The following is a 14,401-nucleotide window of genomic DNA, read 5'->3' as shown; positions in this document are numbered from 1 at the left end:
CTGGTTAGATGAAAAGGGGGTGTCACCAAAGTTGAAGGTAGTGAAGGCCATTGAGGATGCCCCATCACTAAGGGGCAAAGATCATTTGAGGTCCTTCTTGGAATTGACCATTATTCAAAGGTTCATTTATATGTTTGCAGATAAAACTGAGAGCATGCGTAAATTAATGTTGCAAATACCAAATTTGTTCAGTGCATGGTGTGTGACTGAGAATTTAAGCAAATGAAGAAGGAGATTGCATCTGCTCCAGCACTCAAACCTTTTGATATGTGTGATAAGTGCATTGTATGCATGGATGCTAGTACTGTAGGTTTGGGGGCGGTGTTGTTCCAGCCTAGACAGAAGAAGAAAGTCACCATTGGTTATGCTTCAAGACCTATAAAGAGTGCGGAATGGACATACTCTACCTTTTGAGAGAGAAGCTTTGGCAGGCTGAATCATTTAAAAAGAATTGTATGGGGTACTGATTTCCTGATTCGCAAAGATCACCATCCTTTATTAGAACATTGGAACGTTGGCAGCTCCATTGAAAACAATGGAGTGCTGCGGGCTTTTACTGGCCGGTAAAAGCCCGCAGCGCCAACATTCCAATGTTCGCTTTGTTCACAGCATCAGCTGTGAACAAAGCCTCTTGGAGCCCGAGGGAATATTAATCCCCTCGGGGTCCGTGAGGAATTTGTTTTATTTCATAGAACATTCTGCCCTTCGGCTCGGGCCTTTAACGCGGGAGCAGGCCTTTAATAGACGGTAGAGCCCGCTACGGCGGGTTCTAAGGCTATAGTATATGTCTCCACCAATAAAGGTTCTTGTCAAGCCTCATCCAGAATTCTGTGTAACGTTCTGACAATGTTGGAATTTCCATATACCATAGAGTAGATGCAAGGCAAGAAAAATGTGGCAGACTTCTTTTAAAGTTGCGGTGAGTGACCCTGTTAATAATTATGACAGTGAAGGTGAAGAGTTGCTTGCTAACATATGCGTCATTATCAAAGGATGCATATCTCATAAGGAGTGGGTGCCGACAGTAAAGGAGGGCGAAGTATTGCAGGAGGGCATGTGGTACATGACTATTGGGTGGCTGGCTAAAGGGAAGACTTTGGATAAGGTAAAGTGTTTCTGGAATATAAGCACAGAATTGTCAGTGGAAGCCAATGTATTATTGAGAGGAGAGTTGTTGGTGGTGCCAGAAGTATTAACAGGAAGCATTTTATTGATAGCTCATGAGGGACACAGTGGTATGAGTTTGACTAAGGGCCTGATTACAAAGATGACCATCGAGGTGGTGGTCTCCTCACCGGCCCTATTATGACTTTCCCACTGGGCTGATGGGCAGGAACTACGGTTCCCACCCGTTAGCCCAGTGGGAAAGGTGCGACAGCATTGCCGCTGGCTCATAATGGAGTCAGTGGCAATGCTGCCACACGTGCACTCTCTGCACAGCAGACAGTGCACATTTCGAGGGTGCTGGTCAGGGTGGCCCCCTGCATTCATAACCCGCCAGCCTTTTCATGGTGGTAGGCTGGCGGGTCTGCCAGCCAACCTTGTAATGTGGCAGTCGGACTGCAATCGCGAGTCTGGTGGTCTATTGACCGCCATACTCGTAATAAGGCTCTAAGTATTGAGTGAGGGCACAATAGTAGTGGCCAAAATTGGATAAGGATGTGGAAAGAATGGTGAAAGCTTATTTGGTATGTGCATGAAAAGATAAATTGCAGAGAACAGTGCATTATCCAGCTGTAGAGGTTGAGAAAATGGATGCCCTGTGGAAGAAAATTGGTCTAGACATTTCTGGGCCCTGAAATGTGTTGGGTTCCCACTAAAGTTGAATGGGGTGGAACAAATTAGATTCCTTTAACTGAGTACATCGACAATGGATCAGATCCTTCCCTTTGAAGTTTCCACATTGCGAAGCCTCCAGTCACACATACAGTAAGACTGATAGTGCAGGGCCTAATTTGGCCCTGTGCTGTCAAAGGCACCGTGTGATTCTCTGCCACGCAATTGACTAGAGCACTGAGACAGTACCCGGAGAGCTGAAAGGCCTGCTTGAAATCCCACATCCACTTAAACAGAGGACTGCCTGTCAGAACTCAATACTCAATTGCACATGGCAGCCTAGACAAGGTCTTATCACCAGCCAAGACATGCGCAGTTTGTGTATGCTTTTTACATGGTCAGTCAGTGAGTCTGAAGCAGTTTCACACTCTCACACTGACAGGGGAAAAAACATACACAACTACACGAGTATCTGCCAGCAAGGAGAATGTGTCTAAGCTGTCATGTGCACTTTACATATGCTTATACTACTGCCACTCTCAGATTTAAAAGCTGTGTTCAAGGACTAGGTGGAATTTCAATTATGCCTGAGTATTCAAAGTAACTTTGGTAATTCTGTGTTACGCTTTGACATGGAATTACCGAAAATTACATAATTGCTCCTGCTTGCATAATTTGTTGAGAAATATCCTATCTTGAAACCATATTTAGCGAACGTGACTGGCCGCTTTCATTCTCTATTTGTGTTTTGCAGCATTAAGTACTATTGCTTAGCACAAATTTCACTCTTGAATGTCAAATGGACATGGGGCTGCATTTTGTGCTAAGAAAATAGCACCAACTACTAGGAGTAAGTTGGGGAAAAATCCTATTTCAAGAGCACATTAAGTAAGCGGCTGATTGATATTCATGTTCTATTGCATTTAGCACTATTTCTTAGAGCAAAATGCATCCTCGCATCCATTTTAGATGTGAGGCGGCATTTTTGTGCTAAAGGCATAAGGTACTTTTCTGGGTAATCTTGTGGAATTCTTAGGTAATTCTGCCTGATTGCCCTACATGGAATTACACAAGTTACGCCTATTCCTACTGTGGTCCACAGCTTCAGACTCTGATTCATTGGGAAAAAAGCAGGAGAGGGTACAACACCCCAGTACTCCAATGTGGGAGCCACCACTGGGTTTCATGAATCGCTGCACATTTTACAATTTACTGCAGAGAAACATTAAACTATAATTCACAGCTTCTACCACTGATAAAATTTAATAATGCTCATATAAATCTATTTACATACTATGTGGAATACTGCCACAAATTGGAATAGCACCAAAGTAAATGTATTTACTTAATATGACTCTGTCAGAGTGCTCTTTTGGTAGTAGGCTATCGAGGGCATAAATGGTTGGGACTGTGAGGTAGAGATTCCCTTCTTGCATATTTGGGCAGGGGCGGTTCCTCCGCTAAGGCGGAGGAGCGTTGTCCCCCCCACCCGCCAGCAGCAGGAGCTGCAAAACTTTTATAGAAACAACATACTAAACGCAATTTATTATGTTGTTTTATAAAAGAGGGCGGGCCGCGGGCGTGACGGGATGGAGGAGGGGTGCACAGCATTCCCCCTCAGTGGGCAATAATGTTTGGCCGGCAGCCTCTGGCCGGCCAAACATACATGCACACTGTGGTCTCTGTGTTGCTGGGCTGCAGAGAGCATACACAGGCTCCCAGTCTGCCTGGGAGTGCCCTGTCTGGGCACTCCCAGCCAACGCTAACACTGCTTTGAGCAGCATCAGGATTGGCCACAGGGCAGGCTGGTAGCTGGTGCCTGCAGGCTGCAACGTCAGAGCAGAGCAGAAGGAGCTGAGTGGGGAAAAAAGGTACGTTTCATTTTTATTTTTTGGGTCCTCCCCACCCCCTGCCACGCTGCCCAATCCCTTTTCCCTCCCATGACCTGCGACTGCATTTGGGGCCAAAAAAGTGCTATAAGATCAATTGAAATTCACAACTGATGCCAGTCATCAAATCAGTTCATTTATATAATGTGAAGCACATCAGGATCCACAAAAAAGACTGAGAGCAGTTAAGTTTCTAACCATACAGGTTTATTAAAGGTTAACATTGTTTACAGATGCAAAATCATCCAATTAGTGTCACATCAAAAATCAGCACATGAATGCATTGTTAATATAATTATCAAAGCAATCAAAGTCGTATTTGTAAGAAGACCAACTATTATAAAGTTGTCTCAAAGGAAAAGTTGAGGAAATCAGTTCTCCCAAAAAGAGATTACTTTATACTCCTACTCTGCTCTGCTCTAATCAATATCTATTAAAAGGGGTGGCTCTTATCTGTATTGTATTAGTTTTAATCGCTCATTTCTAACATTTGCTACACCTACACATAGTTCCTGAGAAACAAACTAAAAATACAAGGATACAATTGAAAGCTCATTAGTTTCTACGGCTCTTACACAATACGCTTCTCTAAGAACCCTCCAAACGTACAGTTGTCGGCAACAAATCAAGATACATTGGACCAGCCTATATCCCGCAGCAGTAGTGTAGCAACTAATTAAAACATTCTACAGGTATCACCTAAAGGAAAACATTGCAAATGGAAAGGAAAGCAAAGAGACATTGTGTTTGTAAATTTACACATCAACGTCTCCTAAAAATGAAGTAGACATGTTTAAGAAACAAGATGGAAGTCATACATTCGCCATTTTAAAATGCAGACCTACATTGACTATGGTCAATCTAAACATGAATAATACACAATTAATACATTTGTGTATTTCCGAGTTAATGTTGACAAAATGCAAAAACGTTTAATATGAAATAATGTTTCCAAATGTGTGGGTGAAGGGTGGCCACTGTAGAATGTATTTCATGCTATCTTGTAAGGCTTACATGAGTGCTCAAAGTCACATACAGGGGTGCCTAAAAAGTGTCATAGAAGCACAGAGGGCCTAATTTACAAAGTTTTAACACAAGTGGCATCACAATCCTTTTTGCTGTGTTGCCCTGTGTCAAAACAAACGGGCAGGAATGTTCCATATCCGCAAGATGTGGCACATTCCCGTCCTTGTCCCCTGAGCTGCTCCCACAAATTGATGCCAGGGGCCAACGCAGGCAACCTTGCACCATGGTGCTAGGATTTCTGCATTGAGGGTATGATTGCTTTTGTGTAGGAAGGACACCTTCACGAGAGGTGTTTTCCACCTTCTATGTGCTAGAATGCAGCACACATGGAAAGAGAAGAAAATGGGGAGAAATAATGTAATTTTCCCCGTTGCTCCACCCTTACGCCACCCATGGGATGTAGTTTGAAATTGACACATTCCCAGGTTTACGAAACCTTGAAAATCTGTGAATGCATCTGATTCAACAGGTGTTGTGTGGGAACACCCACAGTAACACTCATGGAATGCCCCTTTCAAGCAGAGTAATGCGTGAAAGGAGGCCAGATATACAATGCCATGTAAGGCCACGCAAAGTGGCTTTGCGTGGCCTTGTAGATGCGGCCCTGCAGCCTGTGCCCCTGGCACATCAAAAAAGTGACGCAGGCCACTTGTAACTATATACCAGTCTAAAACGCCTGTTGGTAGGAGTACAGTGGTAGTAGTAGCTGCCGAGGGTGCTTGCATTGCGTGTGTGCAGGTCCGCGAGTGTATGCGTGGGTGTGTTTCGTTGCCTCTAAGGACTATGTTAAACATTTCCTTGCAGAAAGTGCCATGAATGATCGATCTCACAGGCAGTGGTATGCGCACAGCTCAATGAATGCAAAGCCGGTTTAAGAGTCGGTCCAGACACAGGGCGGCCTTGTTCTCCGTGTCCCCAAGGGTCACGGGACGGAGGGATCCGGCTGACATCAGCACAGGCGGTTTCGCCATAAGAAAGGCTGAGCCACCGCGCAAGAATCCACCGACGCCCACGTGCTGCAAGCGCGCGCACAGCGCAGGTCGCGGGAAACCGCAAAGGGCCGGGGGGGGGATTGTGAAACCTGCGCTTCCCATGAAGGGCGGGCATCACCGGGATGTTTTGGAGGTGGAACTGGAGAAACATTGCAAGGAAATGAGACTCCGTACACTCGTGTAACCAACCGCAAGGGCCAGCCTGGATGAAAGTTCAGAGCAGAGTAGTGCAGTTTATGGGAGGTTTGGAATTGCTTGTACCTCGCTCTGTGTCAACTCGTCCACAGATCTCAATGTTCCCAGGTTTATGCACGAATAGCTCTTTCAGTCCAAGTTTTTCTTTATATTCTAAAATGTGCACTGCTTCTTATGCCATTATAGAAGGCAATGCGTAACCCCGGGCTGGATGTTACTAACGCGTGCACCTGGGCCACATGAGAGCAATGGAAATGCTAATGACTTATTGAATCTGGTGAAATGTCTGCATTCAGCAAATCTAGTGGTTTCCATAACTGTTATGAGAGTCTCCCTTCCACATTATAGATTGATGGGACTCTGGCGTCAATTAAGGGTAACCCAAGCAAGCAGTGCTTTGAGTGTGATGGAAAAGGTGTGGGCTCTCTGAGAGCTTAAATAGACATCCTTTCCAAGTGACATGGCATAAAACACGTGGATTAAAATCCCGTGCTTGGCACAGTGTGCCACCTGACCTTATTTAGGTGCCAATCTGCGTGTTTATGTCATTGCATGAAGAGAAAACAAAACAGCGAACAAAGGCCTAGAACAAGCCAGACCTATTAGCCTTGCCAATACCTGTTAGTTGTTTCGGGTAAATGAGTACCAACAGCAATTTCATTGTTATTGATTAAAATGAAAAATGTTGCAATTCTCAAAATATGAATCTATGAATTGAACATTACTGAGGTTTGTAAAGGAGGTTGTGGTCTTTGGAGTGTCTCCATCACCCTCGTCCTCTCTTCATACCACTTTCCTGTGCAGTCTCTCACACGTAGACACTTACACCCTTTTTCTCTTTGCATCTCCCGGAAATCCTCCATATGCACAGCTTACACATTTTTTCCTAACTCTTCATCACTGTCTTTTCATGCTGCCCTTCACCAGGTACTTCCAAGCGCCACTTTCCTTCACTATGCACTATTGCTCTCTCTTACTCTGTTTATCTGCCTCTCGCAGCTTTCACCTAAAACCACAGCACTATCTTTTCCTGGGTATTATCAATCTCTCAACAGCACTATTTAGCTCCTTCACATATTTTCAAGTAAAATAGGCCATTACATTTGGTGCACGTGTGATCATTGCTCTCTGCACTCTACAGAGAGGCCAAAGATTGGATGAGCATGTAGTCAGAACAACTTTATGACCCACCGACAGGTACTGTGGGAAACTCACAATGCATTCAGCTTCAGATCCAGAGCTCTCAATCGTGTCCCCCTCAAGAACACCCATTCATGCCTTGAAATCAACTAGATTCCTAAAGACAACTTACGTCGCAGTATGCTCTATACAAAGTCACACGATGCATGAAAAAGAACTACAGAGGCAAAACTTCTGAACAAAGTCTGAACTAGGGAAAGCAACGTGAAACTAAATTTGTGAAACGTAAACAGGGCTTGCATTGTTGCCACTGAAAATCCTAACGCAGTGGTTCCCACACTGTGGTCCAGGACCTCTGGGGGTCCGTGAAGCTTTCTCAGGGAGTCCGTGACTGCTTAGAAAATTAAATAATATTAAGAGATTAATAAAGTGTACATAAATAAAGTGGCTAAATGTATAATTGAAAATTTTAAAACGTACTGTAAATGTCAAAGAATTTGAAACTGGAGGCTAAAAATGTAATTAGTATCCTCAGATTGATTTGTGGGAGCAGTGTAGGTGCATTAAACAGAATATACTATGAACGATGTGTGGCTTCGATTGAACTCGGAAAAGCTCCAACCTTTCTATTAAAATAAAATAAAAATGTGTTTATGTTTGTGTGAAAATTAAATAAAGTATGGTATCATTTGTGTATGTGTTTGATGGAATTCTTGTTTCTGTATTTTTTGTGTATTGTTTTGAGGTTCAAATCATCAACAATGTTTAGGCTTGGGTACCGGCTTCCAGTAATGACTCGGTGGGGTGGGGGGTGGGGGGGTTCTGCGGATTCCAATATTAGTTCAGTGGGAGTCTCCAGGTTCCAGTAATGATAAAGTGGGGGTCCACAGAAGTCAAAAGTTTGAGTTCCACTGTCCTAACAGATTTTACAGTCATTATAGGCAGACTGATAAGTGTTTTTTCCTATAAAGTTAAGGAGATGAATTTAGGTCCTGATAGGAGCCGTTTCAGAGTCAGTTTTTAACTACTCCCAGGTCTGAGGCCTGGCAGGACCCACTGCACTTAAAGCCTTGCACACAGTTGCTACTCGTGGCTTGCTCTTTGGCATCCTAGCAGTGCCCTCATTATCACTTGTCTCGGGTCATGAATGCAGACAGGAACAGAAAATAACAGGATTTTTTAAAGGTTCTAAAGCTTCTCCTCCACTGCTGCCTCCGCAACCATTAGGAGGTTATCAAGGATGTAGAAAGAAGGCTCTGCCTTGTGGGGACGGAGGGTTAACCTGATTGAGTGGCCGGGAGACCCCACATTACTCCTTCCTCTCTACACCCTATGTATGTAGATGTATAGTACGAGGGGCTTTAGGAACGCGCGAGGTGGAAGAGCTGTGCAGGAGAAAAATCGTGAGAGGTCCACACGGGGTGAGAAATGCCAACACAGAGACGGGAACTTGGGGCTTAAAGGGGCCAATCATGAGTGAATTTAGGGGCACATGAGTGTAAGCCCAACACACTTGGTGTTGAAGCCAAGAGGTCACAATCAAAGGCGAATAAATCATGCACCAGAGCAGTGCAAAGGGATTTGTCGGTGACAGGAAATGGCTGGTGATGGGCATACTTGATGGGCATACTGGAGAGAACAGCAGCCTCAATCAGAGGGCAGCAGTGACAGTGGTGTGTGTTTGGGGGGGGGGGGGGGGCTGGAGCATGCTGGAGAGAACTGTGAAGAACAGACCAGAAAGGGAACGGCTAGAAAGACAGAAAAAAGTGGGTGAAAAATCATTGATGGTAGTCAAAGTTGCAGTGTATGGTTTCAGCAGGTGTGAGGGTGGATTAGTTGACCACAGGACCCCAGAACAAATGTGTGGTAAATGTGGACATCCAGTACGGTAACACTAATACTGTTGAAAAAGTGAACGCCAAGCCCAGGACCCTAATACTAGACAGAAGTCCTGAAGGGGGAGTGGATGGGTGCACCATCCCCTTTAGCGAGATGGAAAACAGGAATCAGTGAGTCACCACACCTGAGGTTGCATGAAAGAATGGGTGACTCAGGGTATCACAAAATTGAAAGCCGGGCATGGAAAGACAATAAAGAACGGGAATGAAGTAGACTTGAGGATATGATCCTTGAGGATCTTGAGGAATACACCACCCCTCTGACACAGATGAACCCAGTAGAGTGCAGCTGTTGGAGGTGGGAAGAGGGGAACAAGAAACCCAGGGCGCCATCTTCCTAAGACGGAAGAAACAAGCACTGGCAAAATATTTTTTTCAGGCTGGTACAATGGTTAATTATTTGTTTCTTCTTTTTCTGCAAGAATGTCCCAAAAAAAGAAAATAAAGAAAACATGGCCACATAATTGTATAATTGTGTCCGCCAGATGCCTGCATGAGATATTTTAAATGTAAAAGACATTCAAGAATGTGGCCCTTTTACTAGTGGTTTGTTTTCAAATTAAAGCATTCCAGTTGTGCTATGCATTTTATCATTATTTTTATTATTATTATTAATATTTTTTCCAGAGGAGAAAAGAATCAATTACCAGTTAAGCAAGCACTCAAGTTGCAGGCAGCTCTTATGTCACGTAAACACTGTATAACTTTGAAATGGAGACTGAATATATTTCACCATCTAACTGGCCCCCCAAAGTGCAAGCAAAATAAATATCCTTTCTTTAAAGTTAATATAAATAAACAGTAACTACAATGAGAAAGCACAGTTATAACCAGGTTTAACACTGAAGCAAAAGGAACTATTTTTAGGAAACTGCTAAGGATGTGCTCACGCTTTGTGCACATACTCAAAGTGACAAGAATCGATGGGTAAAGAGGGCGGGCACAGTACCCTTTGCTATATGCTGGGCTGGAGGAAAGTAAAATGTGAATGACTGCAAAATAGGCCAATAGATGAAGCCTGCTGACCAAAATCCCCTAAATGGATGTATATTATATATGTTTTTTGGAAAAACTTTAGCGTGATGAAACAGCTAGAACCTTCTCAGGGCCAGATCTAAAAATGACACAAGCATGGTGGGGTGACCTGAGCCAGGGGCTGGTGACAGGACCACTACTATAGTAACAAATATGACAATAGTACTGGCAAAGGTGTACGGTGAAGGGGAAGGGCGAGACCGGACAGGCTGTGGGGCAGCAAGGTGTGGTGGGACGAGAGGGAAGATCAGTCTGGGTAGCATGAAGTGGGGAGGCCATTGAAGAGCTATAAGGGAGAGACTGAAGCAAAAAGATTCTGAGGGTGATAATGTGATGGGGTAGGAGGAGGATGTAGCTCCACAGATGTCAATAGGAATGTGGATGAATATGGAGAAAGTTCATTACTGTGGAGGGAAGCTGAGATGAGACAGAAAGCCACAGAAAAAGATAAACCATCAGGCAAGGTGAGCAATATTAGCCAGGAGAAGGTCTATGGAAAGGGTCGTAGTTAGGTGCGGGAGACATTTTTTGAAGTGATTTACCCGTGACCTGCTCGGGTAAGGTACTATGGGGGTTGGTGAAGGTTATGGAATTTGGGTTTGGGTGCCTTAGGGATTAGGAGGTAGCCGGAAATCCCCCTGTGTTTGTGCAGCTCTAGGGGCTAGAGAGAAAGAGGTAAAGAGGAGCACGGGTAGTTGAGATTGGGTCAGAGCATGAACTGCTCTACCTCAGCAACTTGCATCCATAGGCAAGATAATAGTGATGCTTATTTTCTGCAAGGATGAAGGTGAGAAGTGGAATGCTAAGGGTGTCAGAGAAAAGGGGACAGTGGCCCCTGAGTTCACAGTGGGGAGTTCACAGTGGGGATGGGTATAAAGAGCCCTACTGGACCAGTGCTTAATTTGTAAATAAAAACGTGCCGGTGCCCAAAGCCCTTTTCTTAAACACACAGCTATTGCAATTAAATGTGCGAACACGGAATACTCAGGCAGCCTAATCCGAAAGCCATTTCTGGCTGCTTTAATCCATATACAACCACTCCCTGCCCTTCAGCTCTCTCTTGCAGCTTTCTGCTTTTCTCCTTTTGTTTTTCTCTTTCTCCGTCTTTCCTATATGTGTCTTTTGCTCGCAGTAGATACATTAGGCATAAAAATAAGTGCCGGCACTCAAAGATAAGTGCTGGTGCTCGGCACCGGCAACTACAAGCACACATTAAGCACTGTACTGGACTCTTCTGTAAGGCCCTTCTATGAGGGGCCATATTATACATTGTACCCCAGGGACGCAAAGGGCGTGTGTGCGCTCGTAGCGCACCTTCGGGGAACAAAGACATTACAGAAGGAGCCTTAAACACTTGTCGTTCCCCTGCTGTAATACTGATACCAGGGCCGCATGCAAATGAAGGAATCACTTTCTCTCTGTGCCCATTCCATATTCCCAAGGTGGGTACAGAAACAGCAGGTCCTTATGAGGCTCACTCACAGGGCACCAAAAAAAGGTGGCACACTGCAGCCCTCTGGAGGGGTTAAAAAGAGTTCCATGGACCCTGGACATCCTCCTGCAGAGGATTGTAGTCACTCACTGCACCCACCTGGAAGGGGATCTCTAATCCCAGTTCCAAGTACAGGGTAATTGTTGCCTGTATTGTGAAACATGGAGCAGCTTTAAAGCAGTTGTTCTGTATTCCACTTGAATGCACTGCGCCCAGGGCAGAATGAGTTCCCAGCTGCCCTCAGGGCAGCACATTCATCACAATAGGGTGTGCTTCCCCGTTTGCATCTGCCCCATCCTGACTTGATCAGGGAAAGCTCACCCAATTAGTAATAGGGGCCTTGGTGGTAAAAAGCAACTGGGACTGATATTTACATCTTATGGTGCATGGACAAGGGTTGTAAGAATGCTCTGATTACTTACCGGTAATCTTCATTACTCCACGTCCAAGTCTTCCCCAATACAGTCCTGAGATCCACCCCCCTCCCGTCCCCTTGGAGGAAATTGATTATACATGGTTCTTTTTTTCTGTGGGTTGCTTGGTTCTACAGGATGTGTGGGTTAACTACTTCCCCTTTGTAGGGGCTTCTGGGTAATGGCAGCCATGTTGGGGGAAGTATTTTGAGTCGGCTAGGGAATAGGGCCTGCCAGAGGGAGATGAGATCTCACGTGCATGGACTGGATCGGGGAAGATGGACATGGATGTAATGCAGGGTACAGGAGTAGACTTGATCCGGATGGGAGCAGGCTGCCGGGAGAACAATAGAGCTGGGTCGTGGAAGACCAGTACATTGAATCAAAAAAGTAAAGGCCTGTAGAGCTGGTACAGGACCTAAAGGGATGGTACAGGGCCAATGAGTCTCAGGAAAGTTAAAAGTCAAATGCATGAATTTAAAAAAATGGGCAATGGAGCAAGTAGAGGGTACTTTAGAGCCAAATAGGGAGTGGGTTTATTTGTTTAAAAAATTCAGAGGCGCTTCATGTATTTCACAAATTAGATTAGAAAAAAGGGGCATAATGAAGGCTCCCCTGAATTCTGAGTAGGTGTGAGCCTAATATTTTATTTAATTAGCTCGATTCATATGCATGACTTTTATTCCACACGTTCATTTTGAGAAAGCACTTTGAATCATGTGGTAAATTGAGAACTGCACGCAAAGATGTTGCCGAGATTACACTCTCATAAGGCAATTATCCTTCAAACTCAGCAGAGATTTCTTTTCACACCTTATTGTGCACATTCAGCAAGTGCCTGTAGCAGAGCAGATGTGGGGAAGAAGGGTTTACTTTCATCCAGGAAGATGTTTCCCTAACAAATATCATTTGTCAGTTAAAAAAAGCATCAGCCACGTTTTATTTTGCGAAAGTAAGGAGACAAATATGAACTTAGATTTCATGATGCCACAAAGGATTGCCTTTGGAATTGCTGCATTTCAATATTAAATTGTGTCAGTTTCTGAGAAGCGCCATTACGTGTAGTATTTTTACTATTGAATGTCTAGAAGCACAGCACAAAGAGTTAAGGCCCAGATTTACTAAGCTCTTGCATCACCCTAGTATCGCACAAATCGAGGCAAGGCAACGCAAGGGAGTAAGTTATATTTACCAAGCGACGCAATAGGTGAGTTGCATTGTTTTAGGCAGCTTGCATGGTGCAAGTCCTGCGTTACGTCGGCATGCATGACACAGTACTTTGGGGCAGATTTATACTCTTGGGTGTAAAACTGCAATAAATCAGTTTTGCATCAAAAAGTTTAGCACTGGCTTGCACCATCCTTAAGCGCCAGCCGGGCACCATATTTATGGAATGGTGCAAGCCGGAGCAAAGGGAAATGACGTTAGGCAGGTTAGAGTAAAAAAATTGACTCTAGCCAGCCTAGCGTCATTTTCTGACGCAAAACCATCCATACCACATGACTCCTGTCTTAGAAGAGACAGGAGTCACGCCCATCACCCCACTGGCCAGCACAGGGGACCAGGGTCCCCTGGGCATGGCCACTGCACCCAGTGCCATGTAGGGGGTTCAATTTCAGGGCCCCCAATGGCAGTTTAAAAAAACCAAAAAACAAATATATATATATATATATATATATATATATATATATATATATATATATATATATATATGTACTTACCTGTACTTACCTGTACTTACCTAGGATGGGGTCCCACATCCTCTGCTGTCCCTCTTGTGTGGGTGGGGGTGTCCCTGAGGCCTGGAGAGGGCACCATTTGGCTTATTCCATGGTGTTTCACCATGGAAATAGGCCCAAAGGTCCCCTAACGCCTGCCCTGGTGTTAAATAATGGTGCAAAGCAAGCTTTGCACTATTATTTGACCCCTCCTCCCACCGTGCGTGATTTTAGCACGGGGAATAAATATGGCGCTGAGGCCATAGAGTCATTTTTTGCACAGGAACACCTTTCTTGCATCTCATTGAAGCAAGGTAGGTTTCCACATCCAAAAAATGACTTTAACTCCATAACTTTGGCGCTAGACTCCAAAGTATAAATATGGAGTAAGTTTTGCACTGAATTTGTGTAAAAAAATGATGCAAATTTGCGCAAAACATGTATAAATATGCCTCTTAATGTATGCAAGGTGGATGTTCCCATGCAAATCCTAACGCAGGAGTAACAAGTGGTATTTAAAAAGCACATGTTGCGTGACGCAGCATCACACAAGTGTGACGTAGTGATGAAGAAGTGTTAGAATGTTACGCATGGCAATTGCAAGTACAATGGCAATGGAATCATTATAAGATGTTGTACATAGCAATCTATGGCAACCACTTTTCGGGTCTGGAGATTTTACGAGTGAGCCGTCCTCTCTATCAATGCCAGCTACAGAAAAGAAGGAAGGAGAGGATGTTTCATCAGAGGATCAGCCTAATTGATCTCAGGGAGGAGGAGGTGATTCAGTTATATAGACTGAAGAGGACGAGTATCTTGGACTTATT

This window comes from Pleurodeles waltl, chromosome 10, assembly GCF_031143425.1.
Source record: "Pleurodeles waltl isolate 20211129_DDA chromosome 10, aPleWal1.hap1.20221129, whole genome shotgun sequence".
In the NCBI taxonomy this organism is placed as follows: Eukaryota; Metazoa; Chordata; class Amphibia; order Caudata; family Salamandridae; genus Pleurodeles; species Pleurodeles waltl.
Note: the sequence above shows the minus strand (reverse complement) of the source record.